Source organism: Myodes glareolus, chromosome 17, assembly GCF_982192425.1.
Source record: "Myodes glareolus chromosome 17, mMyoGla1.1, whole genome shotgun sequence".
NCBI lineage: Eukaryota > Metazoa > Chordata > Mammalia > Rodentia > Cricetidae > Myodes > Myodes glareolus.
Window position 1 is genome coordinate 55,085,934 of NC_142042.1, and position 18,059 is coordinate 55,103,992.

Below are 18,059 nucleotides of genomic sequence, written 5' to 3' on the forward strand. Positions count from 1 at the left end.
GCAGGAACTACATGACTTTGTCCACCAATGGCATGGGTGCACAGCTCTCAACACAAAGTAGTTGGTAAAGGCTGAAAGATGCTGAGACTTAGTGGGGCTCTGCTAGTCACACTGGCTTTAGGCTAGGCATTCCTCCCTGCCCCCACTCACTTTGATTTTTTTCCCTTTTGAGACAGATAAGGAGGACCCGCTGCTCTCAAGAGCACTGGGCAGAGATTAAACACTGTCAAAATTGCTATTCGTCTTAAAGGCAGGTTCTTACTGCAAGCACTTTTTCTGCAATTCGTTTTTCTGTAAATGAGCAGAGACACTTAGGACGGGACGGTTCCTTATTCATAACTGTTGAACTTGCCCTTGTTGCCCTATTGCTGCAAAAGAACTACCAGTCTGATTGTTAATGGTGGCAATCTAGAACACTCCATGATCATCTTGCGACAACTATGCACAGATGACCTGGTGGCCCAGGCTTCTGATGGCAAAACCCCAACAAGGGCGGTTTGCAACACTCTTTTTTATCAGACTTTTTGATAGGGCAAGCCTTCACTGTAGATGTCTCTGTAATTATTTCCGCCTTGACCAGAGGAGAAAGCATTTACCCTAGGGGCCTAACAGAGACTGCTGTAGGGTGCTAAAAAGCAAGGCTATGATTGGTCCAGTAAAAGGCTGCGATTGTTCTAAACATCCATCCATCATTAGGTTATAGAAGTAGGTTGGAACACTTCTCTGAACTTCTGGCATGGCTGTATTAGGCATAACTAAACTTCTCTCAAGTGTCTTCTCTTATCTACGTTCAGTACCATTGGTGAACTGACAATATAGGAAACAGCAGAGACGGCATAGAGGGGTAGCAATGACAGCAGAACGGCCACAACTGTTCAGTGGCGCAGGCCACACTGTCAAAGCAGCAAGGCGGATGACGGCTTGACAGCAAAAGCTGTCTTTCAGTGGTTCCAGAGGTGGCAGCGCTCAGTTGACTTCCCTAGCTCTCAAGCATTTTAACTCCTGGGCAATAAGGTGGACACCTTGGTGCCCGACTTTGGAGTGACCTGCGAGGCATCCTGGCTCCTAAGTGGCCCCAGCAGGTATCCCAGACTGTGCCAGCCACAGCTGAGTTGTGGAAGTCAAGCAGCTTCCTGAAGGAGCTGTCTAGTCTTCAGGGCCCAGAGTCTACTGACTGCTTCCTACTACCCTAGGCGCTAAGGAACTGCAACACTAGGGGGCGCCACTCACGTCCTCTGCCTGTTACCCAGGAATGGAAGGAAAACAAAGTTGCTAGACAGCAACCCTGAAAGAACATCTCCTTTCTCCTTACACACCCAAGATTCCCCCCCCCCTCTTTGGTTTTTCGAGACAGGGTTTCTCTATAGCTTTGGAGCCTGTCCTGGAACTAGTTCTTGTAGACCAGGCTGGCCTCCAACTCACAGAGATCCGTGTGCCTCTGCCTCCATTTTAATATTTGCTTTAAGAACATAGGCAAAAATGCCCTCACATTTGTTTTGGTATCTTTCTTATGAAATGAGAATCTCCGTGATTTATTTCTGTGTCCGAGGAAGGTGGACGACCAGAATTCCTTCTCCGTCCTGGTCTAGCACTCCCTGGCAGGGCCAGGGACAAAAGATAGAACCTAGCCTTGCCCTGTGCTGGTTGCTGAATTAAACTTTCTTCAGAGGGTACAGCTCCCATGCTTTTGTGCCCACCGAGGAATGGGGGTTGAGGGCTAGGAGATCAACTTCAAAAGGAAGGGAAAAGGCTTTAGGGCCTGACATTGTTGTTCCAGGTGACAAAGTCACCTGAGACAGGCGGTTTCTAGTTATAGGTGGCTCAATAACTCTATGAGGATTTGGGTGGCTAAAAATGTGCTGTGAAAGAAGAGACCTGTGGAGTAGAAGCCGCATCGTCTACCTACATGCTGGGTCTGGGTAAAGTGGTGGCTGAGGGCCTGGGTGTAGTAACAGCGGCAAGGATGAGAGAGAGACTGCTCGTTGAGGCTAGTGTACTGTGCCAACCATCTTATAAACATTGCATCCTTATTCATCGCGGAGATATCATGATGCCCATCTTACAGACGGTGTAACTGAGGCTTGCCCCACAAAGGACCACCAAGTCGTGTGTTGAAATGCAGGCACAAGCCTACATTCCTTGTTTGGGGATGTCTTCCTATCCTGTTCATCTCCTTTGCCTTAAAAACATTTCCAGCTCCAAAGTCTTTTCAGGAGTGGCTGACTGACGACTGCCTTTCACTTCCTGAGGTTTAACAAATGTAATGAGGAAGGCAGCCATTTGTTGAACAACTTTTATGAGCCAAGTACCGGGTTGCATGTTGCATGCCCTCTCTCCTTTAATCATTTTATATGGGAAGTCTTGTGATTAATGCACTTCCACAGCTCAGGAAATGAGATTCAAGGAGTTTATATAATTCATTTAAGGTTACGCAGGGAGAAAAGAGACTAATATGGGCCTGCTGGCTGCCCTGTCAGGGAATGGCTTGCTGCCTTTCCTAATGGTGAGAATGTGGCAGTTGTTCACAACATGTACCCCTGGGGTATGCGGCGTCACTCTGAGCCTTTGTTAGCCTAGTTCCTAGTATGAATGAAGGCTCTGAGGTTGCAGTGGACGAAGAAGTTTTAGAGCCTCAAACCTGCATGCGCCAAGAAGGAGATGGCCAAGCGACAAGCTGGCAGATAGGTTCTCGTGAATGAGAAGCCACAGTAGTGCATCAGGCTTTGGGGAAGCAGAGAAGGATAGTTCTCCTGGGGCGGGGGCTGTACCTTTGAGCCTGAGAATGACAGACAGCCTCATTGTCCAGCCCTGTAAGGCACGCAGGACCCAGGCAACTATGAGACCATGTCTGCGGGAAAAATCCATATTTCTATGTACTGAGTCAGGGCTAAATTAGACATGAGTCTTCTAACACATCTGAATTTCATCACCATTATATCACTCTTTAGACCTTGTAAATTTTCATAATAATATTTTTGGGTAGGTTGGAGTAAGCTGTCTCCATCTGAGGTGTGTTACTTTAAATCTGCATTCATAGACCAATAAAATGAGGTGTTGGCCAGCTAATCCCACACAGTCATGTCCTCAGAAGTACCCGGGCAGGAAAATGAACCAGTCATGAGTACGTGTCCTGAGGTGGCCCTGCAAACACAGACCCTGACCCCACAATTTCTTGGATAAGATTTTGGGGTGGCTGGTGCTGTGTGCCCGTGGTTAGCACCCCTCTTCAATGAGGACAGAATTTGAAATCCCTGGAATTTGGGGCCTTGGATATGCAAGCTTGAGCAATTCATTTCCAACTTCATCTTCGTCAAGTGTCATCCCTGGGAGATAGGTCAGGGAGCTGACCTGGGCAGGGGGGGAGGGGCACTCTATCCATCATTGGCAAGGTCTACTACCACCCGGTGTGGTGTAACTCTAACAACCGCCACACTCCAGCACAGGTGTTGGACAGTGGGTCCAAGCATTTGGAACTGCTTTTCATATGATACCACGCGTTACCGATTCTGTAGTCACAGTGTGACCGTACAGCCCAGACCTCTGCCTGGATGCCCTCTCCTCACCTACCTTCCTAGTGTCTCAGCTCCAACTCATCTTCCAACTCATCTTCTTTGTTTGAACCCTTGCACTGTGGGTACCAGAAACCCTTCCATCCTTTCTGTGATCCTGGAACAGTGGAGCAGAGGCTCTTCTCCAGGACCCTCCTTTCCCTCTCTCCTAATCACCCAGAGGTGATCCTGCTCCTGTTGGTTCTGACTTGCCCCCACCCATTTCCAGAGACCTCTCTCCAAGGGTGTCAGGTGCCCTCCGCCTCCAGCTTAGCTCTTTAGCCTTTGGAAGCTTTAAGTCCACAGCTGTTTCCATACGAGAGCTGCCCACAGACACATAGGTACCTGAGGGGGAAATGGCGGCCAAGTCCTTTCCGTTGGAGGACATTGCATCTAGAAGGAAAGATGACCCAAGAACTTGCACTGTCGTTTATGGCCACCTCCTCAAACAGCTGGAGAGCACTAATTGCCTCCTTTTCTGACCTGCGACAGCAAAGGCACAGCTCTGTCATACTTCTCAATTATCTGTTAAACTCATCTGGCAAATACTTTTTGAGGTCCTACCATGTGATGAACTCTTTGATGAACACAGCCAAGGCCAGCCCTCATTCGCTACTCTTTAGGAAGAAGCAGTAAAAGAAGGAAATAAATCCTAAGAGTACCCTGAAATAAACAAAGCAGACAGCAGATGGGCGTGGCCGGATTTGGTGGGGGTGGAGACAGATCTCAGATTAGAGTGGTTAGCAGGTGACATCTAGGCAGACCAAAATGATGAGCGAAGTCAGCCATACATAGAGATAGGGTGCTATCTTGTTTGTTCTCTAACAAATAACGCTTGCCTGAAGCTCAGAGGGCAGAGCTAGCCACTAGTTAACCACAGAGGCCTGGAGGTCTGTACAGACAGACAGGAAGTGGTATGGCTGGACAGCGAGAGGAATACAAGGCAGGAGACAGGAGTTTGGCCCTTTTTCGGCTGAGAAATTAGCAAGGTGAGAGTTGACTGTGGCTTGTCTCTTTGTCTTTCTGATCTTTCAGCATTTACCTCAATATCTGGTTCCGGGTTTTTATTATTAAGACCATTTAGAACTCGTGCAACATAGACGAGTGGGTATGAATGATCCTACTGGAAGAAACAACACCTGCCAGGATCCTGAGAAGGCTGTGCACGGTATATTAGGTCACAGCATGATCATCGTGGTGTGGCAGGTAAAGGCAGGAGTGACAGGAGCTGCTGGGGTCAGTCAGTCTGGCTCATTTAGGACGCTATTCTTCTCACAAGCATTACACGCATTTGGAGCCAGACCTTTCTTTATTGGGGGGACTGTCCTGTGCACTGATCCTATGAATATTTAGCTCTGCCTCTGTCTTTACCCACTGGATGCAATATTTTCCCTATTTTGTGAAAATCCAGACTGTCTCTAAGTATTCTCAACTGTCCCCACAGAGGAAAATGAGCTCTGGAGAAGGAGCACTGTGATAAGTTCCTGGCGAAGACGTGGTTTTGAGACAAGGTCATGTAGCTCAGGTGGCTGCAAGCTCTGGAGCCAAGGATGTCCTTGAACTCCTGACCCTCCTTCCTCCACCTCGCCTCCCAAATTCGGGGAATGCAGGTGTGCACCAAGCATGTGTAAGGAAAGCAATTGGAGACTGAGAAAAGACCACAGCAGGATTTCCACCTGCAAGGTGTTGTGCTGGCTGCTTCTGGGTAGAAATGCTGTATTCAGGGGAGCAAGAGCAACAGGGGAGCTAATGGCGCTGAGCGGCAGGGGCGGCGCAGGCTGAATTGGCAGCAGAAGTGGCAGGAAGTGGCTGGACCGTGAGGGTGACCCAGCGAGACTAGGATGGGAGCAGCGAAGAGCAAAATAGAATCGAGGACAATTTCTACATTATTCTGTGGGAAGAGAATAAGACTAGGGAAGTGGTTTGGGAGGGGTCAAAATTTTAAGTTTGAGAAGTCCATTAGCTAGCCAAGTGGCCGTGCCTGTAGAATCTCTTCTATTCTAAGGCCTAAGGCCCAGGGGAGAGGTCCAGAGCGGAAACAGACATCCAGGATCTTAGGTCGGGTTTAATGATGGGCAGGATGACATCATCCTGGAAGAGAATGATCTGGAAAATAAAGAGAATCCTAAAGCAAGCTCCAGGGACTTGCATTTAGAGGTCAGGAAGAGACAGAGAAGGCAGAAAAGGAGACATAGGCGGAGACCCATGAAGGATGAGGAACAGTAGTGTCTCCAGGTCATCCTGGCACCTCGAGATGTCCTCAGTCAGGCCACCAGGTCCTCGGGGAATTCCTCAGACTCATCTTTGTTCTGCTTCTGTGTCACACCGCTGGAGGCACAGGACCTGTGCTGCAGACCCATGCTGCGGGACAGCAAATGACTGACAGCTGTCTCTCTTGACCCTTCCATGAAGGATGGTGTGTTGCTAGTAGCCTCACTGATATGTGGGAACACTGACGAGCAGGCAGCTACAGCCATGCATGTCCATCATGGGCATTTCAAGCCCCGCCCCTGGAACTAGAACCTGGAAACTCTGGCTCCTTCTTTTGGCCTCTTCCTCATTGCTCTTGAACTCCGTCTCCCAGGGCCTGCTTAATTCCCAGCGCAACCATTGCCAGAACACCTCACTACTTCCCAGGCTCCTGGCGTGCTGCTGCACCTGCTCCTGCTGTTGAGATGGACAGTGACTCATGTGGGGTTCGTGACACCCAACCACGAACAGAGTCAGCTGTCCCCTGGAGCCCCACTTGCCCATTCAGGCCTTCACCTCTGGCCTCTGTGGCTGTGGCTTGGGTATTTTGTAAATCCATAGCGTGAGGCCCCGGGACTGCTAGTGAACACTACCTTCATTCCATGGATTAGGAAACAGCCTTAGAGAATTCGGTGGTTTGCCCAGTCTAGATGGTATATGATAAGAACCGATTGTTTACAAAAACGAATGTGCGTTAACCTCTAGTCTCTTAAATGTGTCACCAAACTCAGGATACATTGGAAATTTTCTTTCTCATGTAAAATCTTTCCCAAGTCATAAAGCAAATACTGCGGGCAGGTTTGCTGACTTTTCCCTAGCACCCATGATGCAGGTCAAAACTCTACCATTGTACGTAATTCTACAATTGGAAATCATCAACAGAGTTGAAAGGAGAAGTCAGTGAGCATTCTGTATACCATGGTGACTTAAAATTACTTGTTTTCCCCATAGCAAAGGCACTAGATAAAGAAATTTTTGAGAAATATTTGCTTCTTTGTAGGATCCATGCTTCCTGACACATCTTGCTCTTTTTTGGAAAAATTCAAAATCAAGGACATTAAAAAAAGTGAAAAAGAAATGAAAATAACCCACTCCTAGCATATTTTTCTTTCATTTCCAAGATCCAGGGATGCTGACGCATGGGCATAAAATCCAGAGTTGGGCTTTGGCATCTGACGTCTTCCAAGGGGCCACGGAAACCGTTGCCAAGTGTTTGCACTTTCGCTGTGGACGGCTCAGAAACAACACCCTTGAATCCAGATCAAAAAGAAAGGTAATTTATTTCATTCTCGGTGGCATGTCATTTCTGGGACAAGCGATTCTATTTGTCATGGTGAGTTTTAGACACTTTTTCTTTCTTCCTTGTGGCGCAGAAGTCAGACAGCGTTTGCTTCCCTTAAGCCCTTGTGAAGCAGCAAGGAGTTGAAACTCTTCTGTCCAGCCTGGCCCACTCCACTCCACTCCAACTCCTGGAAACTTGGCTCGGTATTATCCACCTGGATCTGATGGGACAAGTGGCTGTCTTTCGCTCGGACTCTCACTGAAATTGTACCTGACCTGATAGAGCCATTAGTTCTGCAGGGACTGATGATAAGAAAGGAGTTGGGTACCCTGATGGAACCCCAAATTTCCCTGAGGACCAGATCAGTTTCCTTCCTGCCCAACTGTCCTGCAATCTCAAACTGCTTGGAAGGAATCAGTGTCTGGTCTGGACGGGAATGCTGCCTTTGAGGAGACGTCACAAATAATTCTCCTTGAGTCTTCGTGGTGAAAACTGCCTAGAGGAAGAACATTTCACTAGAAGAGCTGGAATGAGCCCCGGGGGAGCAAAGAGGGGGAGCCAAAGGAGGGGAGCAAGGCTTCAACAAGCAAAGAGCCAGGCAGTCTGTCACCACTGATCTGCCCTCAGGGCCATATCGGCCAGGCTCTCAAGGAAATTGGGACAGTCACCTTCCTGGCTCAAGAGTCCAATAACCATGGGGGTCACTTTCTCCCGTGCCCTCCATTGAGAACCCAAGCAGCCAGGGCCAAGAACCAACTGCTGGCTGTGCTGAGGGCAAAGTTAGGTTTGTCTTACTTGAAGATGTCACCTCCAGTGTCCACATTGACCTTCCAGATGCTTTTATTAGGAAAGAAGCTTAAAGGTTCCAAGAGAATCATGAGAAAATCTTCAGCCCTCTGGCCTAGTCAGGGATTTCTTTAGAAATTTGACAACTGCCAAAATTGCAATGGTATTTCAGTCCTGTTATTTTTTAAAGATATGCACTGAAGTAAAGGATGATTTTTGCAAGAAGAGAAGCTCTCTCTAAAGTCACCTGGACCTGCACCCCCACCAGGGCCAAAGTTACAGGACTAGGGAAGGCCATAGCATCCTTCTGACCCTTACCAGTGGCTGAGACAGGTGCCTGGCCTCTCTTGCATGGTCACTATCATGGTCACATTTAAGGGAACAGCGTCCAAGTAAGATGGCTCTGCACATGTAAAATGGGGTAGTGGGGCAGGAAGTGAGGTCATCCTTGCTGCTTCTTTGCTGGGTTTGCAGAGAAAATGCAACGCTCAGGTATAGAGACATGACAGCTCTGATGAAGATGCGGGGTCACAAAGCAGAAGACCAAGGAAAGGACAGAAGAGGTGATGTAAGGAGAAGGAGGGAAGGAGGAGAGGCGACAAAGGAGAGGATGAAGGGGAAAGCAGATGAGAGCTGAGCCACAGAAGCCCCCACCTTGCCAGGGGCAAGCACAGCACCAAGTGCTTCGCTTGCTTTCGTCTTGATCTATGCAGCATCTCTGCGATGGCGAAGACACCAGCACTTAGAGAAGCAAGGTTACCCGAGACCATACGATGAGCTCCAGTGGAACCCCAAAGCTGTCTGTTTCAGTGCCCCTCCTAACACTGTCGTCTGTGCCAATGGCTTTCAACGCTTTTCTTTTTTAAAATACTATAGCTCATAATCTGAATAGAAAACGTTTCCCATTATTAGCCAATCGGAACACTTCCACATGTACAGAAACTGACAACTGCAATCAGGATTTCAGGGCTACTCCCAATGTGTATTGCTTTTTAAATCTTTCACCCAAATCTATCTATCCATCCTCCCTCTCTGCCTTCCTCTCTCTCTTTCCCTTTCTTTCCTTCTCCTTTCTTCTCCCCCTATCTCCCTTCATATTATTGAGAATGGTATCATTCTCAATAATGTGAAAAATCATCTCCAAGTCTCCCAGCGGGTCTCACTCTGGATTTTGGAAAGCATTCTCCTTCCTCTAGACAACTGATCTGAAGTCTTTCTCAGCCTTCTGCTGGTCTCAGTGGACGCAAGCAGGGTCTTGCACTGAGCACACTCCTAATTGTGTACTCTGATCATCCTTCTGCCAAGGGGACATCATTGATAGACTATCTCAGAAATTAGAACTATCTGACAAAGCCACTGCGTTGGAAACGAGTCAGCTCAGGAAACCATCCAGAGGACACAATTGCCGATCACAGGCTCCAATGGGTGATATTTTAGGCAGTTGATGCATGCTTTTCTGCAAAAGAGACTATTTCCTCTGATTTCAGAAACTCAGGAATTCATCTGCTCCATCAGGCCACGTGTGGTCACCATCTAATAATACACGCTAAAGGACAAGAAAAGGCCAGGGCTTGTGGGACGCTGTCCTTTCATGGCAAGAGCAAGAATCTGACGTCGCGTTGTTTGTAGGGGTGTGCACCACCCACCCTGCTTTAGGGTTTGGGGATGATCCTATCCAATGCTGAGGGGCAGTGGCTGGGATGGCTAAATCAGATTAAGTCATGGAAAGTGAACTCCAGGTCAGGTGTGGCTGAGCGCTAGTCAAGCCCGAGGAGCTGGGGACTGGTGACTTCACTCTAAGAAATGTGCACAGTAATTGAGAAAACATGTTCCTGTGATGTCTTCATGCAAAAATCCAGATTTGTGATTTTTTTTTATTCCTAAGAATTCCTTGAATATTTTCTGTGCATGTCTGTACAGACTCCTGGGCACAACTTTTAACTTAGTACACTACACACACACATATATTTTTTTCCTGCGCTGGCTTGGCTTTTAAGGGGTGGGATTCTGATGGGGGTGTTGGACAAGCAGCCACAGGCCCTAGAGAGAAGCAGGAAAGGACCAGAGAGCCTATAGCTAGCTCTTGTGATTTTAGGGATCAGACAAGGTAGGGCAGCCTGGGTCCTGGAAAAGCAACTAGCTGAATGCTAAATTCTGTGAGGGACCCTTGGGAGTCAAACCAGCCCTGCCTTCTTACCACCTCAGCTTCTAATAGCTTCCCCCACACAAGCATCAACAGCAAAAAGTTGGTGTCACAGGCTTTGTTGCAAAGGGCTTCCCAGCTGGTGTCTGCCCTCTGCAGCGAGTACTCTGATCCCTTCTCACAGATGAGAGAACCGAGGCTCGCTGAGCAGAACTCAGAGAAGTTGGAATGATACAAAGCCCATTCTGATGGATTTTGACTCTCGACTTCCATAGAACCCCACAGACCCTCCCCACTCCTGAGACTTCCAGGATCTCCTGGCTCCTCACCTCCTCTCCATTTGGAGCTTAGGACCACTCAATTCGTTCTCCTTTGGGAGATGGTAACTACTCGGAAAGTGAGAGTTTGGATCAAAAGATAAAGAGCCTTCTCACAGATATTGCTTTATCCCCTAGGACTGGAGACTGAGCCTCAGGCCTGCCGCTGACCTCTGATCTGCCTTTATGCTTTATTTTGAGCCAAGGTTTCACTAAGGCTGCCCAGTCTGGCCTGCAGTTCACTCTGTAGCCCAGGCAGGCCTTGAGTCTTTGGTTCTAGTGGATCAGAAATGACAGGCCTATGCCAGAAGGCCCAGTGTGGCAGCTCGAAGGAGAATGTCCCCCATAGGCTCAGATGTTTGTTTACGTGGTCCCCTGTTGGTGATGCTGTTTGGGTCAGTTTAGAAGATTTGGCCTTGCTGGAAGAATATGTCACTGGGGATGGGTTTTGAGGTTTAAGAACCACACGCCAATCCCAGTTTGCTCTCTCTGTTTCCTGCTTGCTGGTGGAGCTGTGAGCTCTCACCTGCGGCTGCCATGCCTGCTGCCTCTATTGCAATAGACTCCCACCCCCTGGAACCATAAACCACACAAACGCTTCTATACATTATCTTGGACGGTGTTCTATCACAGCAACAGAAAGGAAAGGAGCACAGCACTTCATAGGGACATTTTGACAAAATGATACATTCAAACTCAAAGTTTTGATGATTCAAACAGTCGTAAATTTTGGTTGCACTGGACCTAAAATTCTGAAAAATAGTATGTGGCCTATCCCCTCACAGTGGGGCATGCTGCTTTTAATTTTCTGTTGCTCCTAGTCCATTGTTGGCTGACTCTGGTGTATTACCTGGTGAGCCTCAGGAGCTAGTTTTCACTTGATCCTTGTTACACAATTACGTGTTTGTCACATGTCCCCCATGGTGCCCCACTGAGAGGAGCATATTTTTTAAAAAGGCCAGCTGAAAGAATAAAATCAAATGCTAACTGTGGAAGCAGCAGCTGCCTGCCCTGGCCTACATCTGGGAGCTTGCATTCAACTGCCATATCCTTTCTTTCCCTTCTAACTGTGACAAGGTTCTTACAATCTTAGACATGCAGAGGGGTCGTTAGGCAGTGAAGGGAACCAAAGCACCCCTAAAACTACCAGGAAACATGGCGATTCTCAAGAGAGGCCTTATTTCAAGAGAACAGTCTAATGTTTTCTGGCAGCAAAGTCTGAGGAGCATTTGACTCCAAAAGAAAATTCCAAACAAATATCTATTGGCCTCTTTTTGCTCAGATACAATGAAGAAGACAGAATTCAGAAGAGGAAATGTTTGGCTGGAATCCCATCCAAGTGAGAATGCTAATTACACACGGTCCCTTCAAACCCAAAGACACAAATGAGTCAATGCCTAGAGAAGACTTCAAGGCTGTCAAAAGATTTCTTGTCCCCCCAACCCAGCAAAGTGTTCTAAAGACAGAGACACATGAAGCTCACACGTGATGCTGACCTACTCAAGAGAAGGTACCGCAGAGGGAGGTCAGGCCCTACAAGCCAGGCTCTCCTCAGCCTCCACGTGGAGACAGAGCTTTAGCGAGGGAAGCTCCTGTTGTGCCAGGCTCTTTGGTGTTCCAGCCACACAAACCAAGCTGGCATAGCAGCCAGACCACAGCGATGTGGACTTTGTACACAGGGGAGGTATCTGGTCCTTTGGGCCTCTGTTCTCCATGGCGTGTTAACTCCTTTTCTGATTAATTAGTTAGCTGAGCTCTTTCAGGCAATGAGAAAACAGTAAGATGTCTTCTCTCTCTCTCTCTCTCTCTCTCTCTCTCTCTCTCTCTCTCTCTCTCTCTGTGTGTGTGTGTGTGTGTGTGTGTGTAATTATTTGTATTCTTTTTTTAAAACCCATGATCATAATGCAGAGGGAACCTGTCCTTCCTAGCATCTCCCACTTGCCATGGAGGATTTAACTCAAGGTTATTCATAATGATGAGGCAGTACCTCCGTCTGCTGGCCTCTGAGCCAGGTCTACTCAGATCCAAAAATGGGGTATCATTTCACCAGTCCGAGCAGGGAAAGAGCTGCAAGTCACTTCATGAGTAACGATGCTTAAACCACAGAGTTGGCCATAAACCACAGGTCTGATGTGACACTTTCCCCTTCTCTAATATGGGCAAGCTGAGTTCTTGCCTCTACCAGTAGGGACTGTTGTCTCTGGGCTTTCTTAAGAACAGCATGGAGAGCAACAACCCTCACTACTGAAGGAACAGCCAACAGAAACAGGAAAAATCGGCCTTGGCCGTGCATTAATGCTCTCTCCCATTTCAATAACTTAGGGGTGAGCAGAGAATATGTGCCTTCTACAATATCCTCCAAGATAGCAAATACCTTGTGGTTACTGGGAAAGGATTCCAGTAGCAGTGGGTTGTAACTGCCCAGCATGGGATAGCTTCTGAGCCAAACCTGGGCTGTGCATTCCAGTCAACTTCGTAGCCAGACTCAGCCGCTCGTCGGGATTCCACCTGCAAGAGGCACCCAGGCCGTGCCAAGGCTTCTCAAGCGGCTGGCTTTTCACGGAAGTCCTGACTGTCTGACTCTGACTCACACCCCTACCCATCAAAAGACTTGCTGCACGTGCAAAAGGTTTGCCAGACTCTTGGGCAACCCGGAAAGCACTGTAGCTAGTCCGACCTGGCAGATGGTGCCATCAGCTTAGCCTCATTTGTCATCCTTTAAACATCCCATGCCCCACCACCCCGTGTGTACATGTGGGTGTTCAAATGTGTGAGCACACGTGCACATGCAAACATGTGTGCAATGTTTTCCTCTTCCCTCTTCAGCCGAATTTTTTGAAACAGGCTGTCTCACTGAGCCTGGAGGTCACCCATCTGGCTAGACTAAGTGGCAGCAAGTCCCAAGGATGCACTTGGTCCTGCCTCCATGGTGCTAGATCTCAGGCTCACGTCACCACACGTGGCTTTTAGATGGGCACTGGAGAGTTGAAGTTTGGTCCTCATGCTGACCTGTCTCCTGGTTCTTCTCTTTTCCATTTGATCTCATTAAGAACCAACTCTGAAATCTAAGCACCTCCACATTAATTTACTCTTCTGTTTCTACTAAGTTTGGGATAAGTAGCAAATGTGTGTTCCATTACATCCTCCAAAAATGCTCTTTTTATCCATTTGAACTATAAATAAACACGAGGTTCTAATTTTTTTTTTGTCCCCAAGTGAAAGCTTGGGGCAGAGGTGAGGATAATGTGAGCTATTCTATTTGAGATTGTCACCAGTGCCTCTAGCAGTATCCTTAGCTTATTCTTCAGATGGCACATTCTTTATTCTCATTGTCCTCACAGCTTGGCTAGTTTTATTCATTTACTATTAACATGTGCTCATGTTGTATTACGTGTTGTAAGTGCAGGAAATCAGCATGTACTCATATTGTATTACGTGTTGTCAGTGCGGGGTGATGAGCATGTACTCACGTTGTATTACATGTTGTCTGTGCGGGGTTGGGAGTGCAAGGCTTCCTGCTTTAGACTGCCAAAGTATAACCTCTTTAACAAGGAAGGATTTTCTTCAGTGTTGGGATCTATCTGAGTAATCTGCCTGTGCTTTCAACAGCATATGGGTGAGGGGGAAGATACCCTGTTCTGATACCCGTATCTTTCCCTGACTCTTTTTGCTTTTCTTCTGCTGTGGGCCATTTGCAGTGAAATTCCAGTCACAGAAAGCAGAGGGTGACACCTGGCAGGATCATAACACTGAGGTTCCTTTTGATGGAGGCACTAAGTCTGATATGCTGCTACTCAGAGGACAACGACTAGGGCTTCTGAAGTCCCAATCCTATGATGGCATCATAGATGCCTCAATAAAAGGGTGTTTTTTTCCATTCCCAAGGGAATTCTTAACTGTAAGCACCATTTATACATGGTGGCAAACTCAGCTGACATCATGACTTCTGACATTTAGTAGGTAAGGCAGGGACACTGAACTTCCTGTGTGTGTAGAGTGGGCACACTTAACCAAGAATTGCCCTGATGTGTCAATGGCTCCATTGACAAATGGGACCATGCAATACATCACTCAGATTTCATGAGGTTAATGACTTGCTCACAGTCATAGACTGTTGCCTTCCCGTTCTTACAACTGGAAAACTACCATTGGAAGATTACTCAAAATACAGGAAAAATTAACCAAGAGACCAATCTCAACCTTTAAATTTGATTCTCCCTACAGTCTAAGGCAAACAGTCTACATAAATTCCTCAAAAATCATTATATTGTCCACAGAAGAGCAAAGAAAACACAATAGCCCCAAGAAACTATGCCCCAAGCCTCTATGGTGAATTCTCACTTTTCCAATACTGTCTAAACCTTGTGACTGAAGGACTATTTCCTTGGCTGAAATTGGAACGTTTCCACGTTATGCATTCCCTGTTGGAAGGTCAGTGATTCCAAAGCCTCATTTTCTATATTTTGAACATTAGTTTTAGAGTTATCTTCATCTCACAATTTGGTATCAGGAATCATAACCATAACCATCCCACTGTCAAGAAGCAAACATCCCAGGAAATGGTTAGGATGGGTTTTCGTTCCTCTTTATTTATCTGGCTGACATCACTATGACACAACACAAAGTCCCTCATGGTTAATCTTAGAACTGGCTAAGAGAGAGAGAGAGAGAGAGAGAGAGAGAGAGAGAGAGAGACAGCAGCAGCAGCAGTGTATAAGATATGAAAAGTGCCAGTCAAAGAAAGAAAAGAGACACTTTCTGGAAACACAGGTCCTTTGCTTCTCAGATGACCAGAGACTTTGTGCATATCCTCAGCAAACCTTCTACTTCCTGTCTGTGGACGGCCTGCTCTGGATACTGAGGTGCCTGGACGTTCTTATTAGGAGAAGGCAAATGGCCAGGACTCTGGCTCAGTCTCTTACTGCTGTGTGGCGTCTAGGCACAGCTCAGTTACATTCCTAGCAAAGAAGAGCAGTAGCTATACTCTGTTTCCCCTGCAGCTCGGAGACCCTGTGCTCCACAAGTGAGCAGCTGTCATGCTCAGTACTTGTTTCGAAGTGTGTGATTTTCTCATCAGCTGAATCTCAGTAACGATGAGAAACTTCCCTGGGGCTCCAGCCCTGCCCTGCCCTGCCCTAGTCTCCTTGCTGATGTTGGCAGCTGGGGCCCCCTTTCTGGTCCGGGCACAGAGTTCTCCCTGGAGGAGAATGGAGCGTGGGGGCCTCATCCCTTCCTCTCACCGCCCTCAGGGCATGGGGGTTGGGAAGTGAATAAGAGGAGAAAGTGAAAGCCCATTCCTTGCTAAAGGTTCAAAGTAAACAACTGAGAGTCACCAGCATGGGTGACTGTCCTAAACAAACGACTTTCTGATGAGCCTGGGCTGCTGGGGGTGGCTGTCCAGGGATGGTAGTGATGTCAGCTGGCTATAAAACCCTCTGAGTCACTCCTATAGCTCTGTCAAATCGTGTGCCCCATGCCCCAGAGACCCTGACTTCCTATGTGTGCTACCTCTTACCAGTTTCCCTTGGAAGCTTCTCTCTCTCTCTCTCTCTCTCTCTCTCTCCCTACCTACCTAAAATATTGGGGGAAATGATAGGAAAGGGACAGAAGAATGTGGCATTAACCCATCCTCCTTCAACTACCCAGTACAAGGACCATTCAGGTCTACTGCATGTCGGTACCAGCCGTGCTGGCCTCATCCCCCAAATTATCCTCTCCTACAGATGCCTGTCCCCTGTCAAACTCTGGGAAGACTGTCTATGATGAACTAGTATTCAGATGACCAGGCTGACACACGCCTTAATCCACAGATGAAACCCATCAGACTTAATATGGCCCGTGACTCGGCAGAGAGGAGAAGGTTCATGTGGTTGGGGACTGTAACACCGGTTACTTCAGAAGGGTGGCAGGGGCCAACTGTACAGACCTTTCCGACCAATATAACACAGTTTCAGGAGTCTGGGACCCTAGGAAGAAGTTGTTGGAGGGGGGCACCGTGGCTCTTCATGCCAGCTGAGCTGGCAAGGTTCAGTTGGCCAACTACAGGGAGGGTGATTGGCATGGGCAGAGAGAGTATGCAGGGAGGATGGATGCAGGGTAGGCAATACATCAAGTGTCTTTTCCTCCAGGGTTTCCACCGGCCTCCCATGACAGATGGGGCAAAAGCACCCAGGACAGCAGTATTTTGGTTTGCAGCTGAGAACATGCACTGAGTTTCCCTTAATACCAACAGCACCCAAAAGACTTTGCTGTAATACACTTGAATGCACGAAACACCCATAAATTATCCTTCAAACTGCTACAATTCCCAGCCTGGAACAATTGGAAAAACCAGCCTAGCAAGCAGGCGCTTCTTGAAATCTCTGAAGTAAACCTGACGAAAAAGGTCAAACCAAAAACACCTTCCTTAAGAATCTCTAAAAGTTTTATGAAAACAAGAACATTGTAATCCAACCGAACTAACTAAACCTCATGTTTACGTTGGCTTCAAGTTGCAACAACACCCTGACCCCAAAGTCCTCTATCTCTCTCCGCTGCAGCTTCTCTGCCTGAACCCAAGAGCGACTGCTGCCCTTCCCCATGCCGGGTGCCAGTCTCTGCCACACCTGGCAGCAAACAGCTGAATGTACTGGGTGACCCAAGCAGTGGGGCTACGCCTTGAGATACCCAGCAGGCCCCACCGAGGACCCTGGCGCTCAGGACCTCGGCACTTGGAACCCAAGCTCCCTGAATCAACCCCTGGCACCCACAATCTATACTCTGAGCCCCGCGACAAGGATTGAGTCTAGCGCGCCCTGGGCGACAGGTCCTCTTACCCAGGGGCAGGGCAGCGTGGCACTCTCGGGACTCTGCGCACTCCCCAGCCGGCGCGCTGTGCACTCGCCCTCGGCTGCGCGGGCTACTGCTCCGCCACCCCAGCGCGCTCGCAGCGCGCGCATCTCTCTCTCCAGGCTCTCTTGAGCGCTATTCCCTTCTAGCCGGAGAGCTTAGGCAAGACAATACTGTTTCTGCAGGCGCCAGTGTTGACTTTGGGATTTCCAGATATCCTGGGACAGCGAATTTCACGATCAGAGAGACCCTCACTCCCTTCACCTCCCTTGCTTGCCCATGAACTCACGTTCCTGCATCTACTCCGGGCACTTATTTCAGGGCTGCGTTTCAACCCACAAGATCTCGCCAGACAGGGATCCACGCATACCGTCCCAAGGAGCCCAGCAACCCCAGCCCGCCGCACCGCGCTGCACCCCTGTTGGGTTCGGCTCAGTGCAGCCTGACTCACCGACGCGCTCCCCTCCGGCTCCCGGCGCTCTCTGCTGTGCTGGAGTACAGAACTGCTGTAACAGGCTTCTTGAATGTATTTAGCCCCTCCTCCCTGGCTCGAGTCACACCCTCTCCAAATCCTGCCCCCCCCACCCATCCTACCCCTCCCTCCCTGCCCCACCCCCACACCCATCCCCGCACCTGCTGTGACTGTACCCAAGGTGCCAGACTGCAGGGGTCCTGGTGACAAGGGATGGATAGCTCCAGGAGGGCTGGTGGGACCTAGCCAGGAAAAGACAGCCAGGGAAGGATTCAAACCTTCTGAGGTCAAATGAAAATACATCGGGTTCGCCTTGGCAGAGGGAGAGTTTCTAGGGCACCAGGCAGGGTAGCTGGTCCCAGACACCAATGAGCCGACAGGCTGAGCATGGCATGAGTTGCTTGGCCGACTTAGAGTCTCTTCACCTTCTGCC

General features: G+C 48.5%; 1 protein-coding gene across 1 annotated transcript in view; it reads right to left on the bottom strand.

Moving 5' to 3' along the window:
• The window catches only part of Ngf (nerve growth factor), a 51,419-nt gene extending 33,758 nt beyond the window's left edge, over positions 1–17,661 (bottom strand). The window contains exon 1 of the mRNA XM_048442214.2: positions 17,606–17,661. The gene's annotated coding sequence lies outside the window, so the exon portion shown is untranslated. The remainder of the gene's footprint in view (positions 1–17,605) is intronic.
• Positions 17,662–18,059: the final 398 nt, after the last annotated feature.